Below are 3,549 nucleotides of genomic sequence, written 5' to 3' on the forward strand. Positions count from 1 at the left end.
TGAGCCACATAGTGTACCCTGATCACATTTCCTTCCTTGCACAACTTTCTTTTCCCTGGAGTTGTTATTTGCTTAGCTTTTCATATGCATGGTTTTCTGTGTGCTCATCACTAATACATCCCTAAGCTCTCTTCCCGTGGTCCAGTGTCCTATTCAGAAACGCAGTGACCTCAGATACTCATTTCATCTTTTTGCAGCCCTCTCTCCTGCCATTCCCTGCCTCGATCCAGTCTGCACTGACTGCTCTATAGCAATGCCGCTTACCTGTCAATCTAGGACTGCCCAGCTGTCATCCTGGGGTTCTGCTTGTCCCCACTTACATAGGAGCCTCTGTTTCCTGGAACTTTTCTCTTTCTTGGTTTACTCCCTTGTTTTTGCTTTTTAGAGACAGTTTTTACTCTGTTGCTCACTGCAGTCTCAAACTGCTGGGCTCAAGGGGTCCTCCTGCCTCAGCCTCCTGAGTAGCTGGGACTCCAAGGCTCGTGCCACCACACCCTGTTAATTTTTCTATTTTTTTGTAGAGATGGGGCCTCACTATGTTGTTCAGCCTGGTCTTGAACTCCTGACCTCAAGCCATCCTTCTGCCTTGGCCTCCCAAATTGCTGGGATTACAGGTGTGAGCCACTGTGCATGGCCTACTCCCTTGTTTTGATGGAGCACATCTTCCAGTAGCTTCCTGAGAAAGGTTACATTGCAGGCAGATTTATTTGTGAGCTTGTTGCATTTGATGTCTTTAGTTATACTTCATGGGTGGTTTGTCTGGGTATAGATATTATGATTGGGATAATTTTCCTTCAGACTTCAAAGGTATTTTTCCATTGTCTTCTTGCTTCTTCTGTTACTGTTGATAAGTATGAAGACATTCTGATTCTTAATATCTGAAAATAGACCATTTTTTCTCTCTGAAAGCTTTGAAGTTCTTCTTCGTTCCAAGTGCTGTGAAATTCCACAGTGAGGTGCCCTCGAGTGGTTCTATTTTCTCCATTGTGCTGAACGATCAATTAATGCTTTTGATCCAGACATTTATAGTGATCAATCCTGGGTCATTTTCATGAATTATTTCTTTTGATCATTTTCTCCCTTTTTCACTGTTCTTTCTTTAGATTCTAAAGAATTCTAAAATTCTTAGACTTTCTTATTTTCTATCTCTTTGTATTTTTATAGTCTTTTTTATGGGGGGGGATAATAATGTTTTTCAATTCCTCTATTGAGTTTCTCATCTCTGTTATAATAATTTGAATTTGCACATTTTTGTTTTCTAATCATTACATTGCATAAGCCCTTGTTCTTACTGCATAGCTGCACTACCTTCTCTTACTCTCTGAGAATACTGTTGATAGAATTTTTAAAAAAGATTTACCTCCATAGTCTGTTTCCTTCAAGTTACTATTTAAAAATTTTTTTTGTTTTATCTTGTCTTTCTGGGTAGATCCTTTCTTCCTATGGCCGACGATCCTTGGCTGTCTGACTCTATTTAATAGCGGGGTACTAAACTCTGGCCGGAAGCTCTGTAATTGTGTGGGACTGCCGACTTTGGACTTCACGGGGCTCTGGCTAGGTCATTTCCTTGGTCAGTATCTTGAGATCTTTCCTTGTAGTCGGCTCAGACTCTCATGGGTGGATTCTTCTAGTCTGCTTGGAAGGTATTGGACTGGCAGACGATGTTCTGGGGCCAGAGGATTGGAAATGTACGTATGTCGCAGTCACTTGATCTTTCGTTTTCAGCACAGTGAGCTCTGCCTTGCGTGTGGCTGGTCCCCTCCTGTCCCGAGTCCTTCTGTTTTTCTCTCCCAAGAAAATAAACCTCAAACATTCTACTGGGGAGGGAAGAAGACCTGGAGGTCTAAGTGCTTCCCAAACAGACTTTCACATGTTCCTCTTGTTCTTGGCCCCTTCTTCCGCCCCCATTTCTAGATATGTCTCTTGAGTCGCCAATCCCTGAGTCTTTGGAGGTTTCGCAGTGTAAGAAGCTGAGCTGCCTTCTAGCTTTCCCCACCGCTGTGCCTCAGATCTGCCAAGTCCGCGGCTTCTCATGCAGTTGCTTCTCAGCTTCCCACACTTCGTTGCTGTTATCTTTTCTTCTGTTCTCTTTAACTTTGCAAGTTTATGCCTAAAACGAAGCAAACAAAAAGCACAGCACAGCAAGCAGCCAGCAACAGGACTTTATAGATAGGAAGCAGAGGTGAACACACGCCTTCCATCCATTTCTCTCTGTCTTCTCGTTTGTGGGGAAGATTTTGTTTGAGGTTAAGAATTCCAGATAGGTCTTGTTTATGCCTGGGAAGACTCAATTTTCAAAAGATGTTAATCCTTCCCCGATTAATTTATAAATTGTGTTAGCAATTTCAATCAAAACCCCAACAAGATCTTTTATAGAAGTTGGCATGCTGTTTCTAAAGTTTGCATAGAAATGTAAATGGCCAAGAAAAGCCAAGGCAATTCTGTAAAAGAGGAGCAAGGATGGGAAATACCACCAGATACCAGGGTCTAGAATACGTTGAGGTAATGAAGTCAGAGAGGTACCGGAACAAGATTACAGAATTAAGCCAAGATCTGGGTTTTTCATGTGTCCCGAGTGCTGGACTTGCAGGTCTCTCCTTGCAGCAGCTGTTCGAGAGTGGAGTCTGAGCTGTAGTGGTGGCGGGAGTCATGGCAGGACATGCATTTAGAAAGTTTCTTCCGCTTTTTGACCAAGTATTGGTTGAAAGGAGTGCAGCCGTAACTATAACCAAAGGAGGCATTATGCTTCCAGAAAAATCTCAAGGAAAAGTATTGTAAGCAATAGTAGTGGCTGTTGGATTGGGCTTTAAAGGAAAGGGTGGAGAGATTCGACCAGTTAGTATGAAAGTTGGAGATAAAGTCCTTCTCCCAGAATATGGAGGCACCAAAGCAGTTCTAGGTGACAAGGATTATTTCTTATATAGAAATGGTGACATTCTTGGAAAGTGTGTAGATGGAAATAAATCACTATTGAAATGGCATTGACATGAAGCTCATTCCACTGAAGTTCTGAAGTCTTTCATCATGTAAATAATTTCCATGTCTCTCTTTTATAATAAACTAATGATATCTAAAAAAAAAAATTAATCCAATGAAACAGAATAAAATACCCAGAAACTGATGCCTCTATCTAGGGGTTATCAGTCAGGGTTCTGCAGGGAACAGACGGCACCCTCGAGAGGTTAGCCGGGGAGGGTTTAATGAAGCAGCTCCTTGCGGAGGGGTGGGCAGGATTAAGCCGCAGCAAGGGCTGGTGATGCACCGGGAGTCTAGCAGCAGTGGGAAGCCGTTACCACAAGCCTGAAGGGCTAGGGAAGGGAGATGTCATGGGAACCCTGCAGCTCTAGGAGAGGGGACACTCACGGAAGGAATGTGGGCGTCGCTGCCTAAGCCACGGCTGGCCGGGGGGAGGAGCAACTCCCGTCAGTGCCTCCCTCTGGCTGAGCCCTGGCTAGAGGGCAAGGAGGCCAGGTGATGCCGGCCACAGGGCCAGCCCCAGGTGCACAGGGCAGGGCAGAGAATAGCCAATATGTATGGAAATGCCAGACC

The 3,549-nt window shown here is 44.2% G+C and overlaps 1 pseudogene; it reads left to right on the forward strand.

Moving 5' to 3' along the window:
• The first annotated feature begins 2,623 nt into the window (after positions 1-2,623).
• LOC105863417 (10 kDa heat shock protein, mitochondrial pseudogene) lies at positions 2,624-2,985 on the forward strand (annotated as a pseudogene).
• The last annotated feature ends 564 nt before the right edge of the window (positions 2,986-3,549 follow it).

The sequence above is a fragment of the Microcebus murinus genome, chromosome 2 (genome assembly GCF_040939455.1).
Source record: "Microcebus murinus isolate Inina chromosome 2, M.murinus_Inina_mat1.0, whole genome shotgun sequence".
In the NCBI taxonomy this organism is placed as follows: domain Eukaryota; kingdom Metazoa; phylum Chordata; class Mammalia; order Primates; family Cheirogaleidae; genus Microcebus; species Microcebus murinus.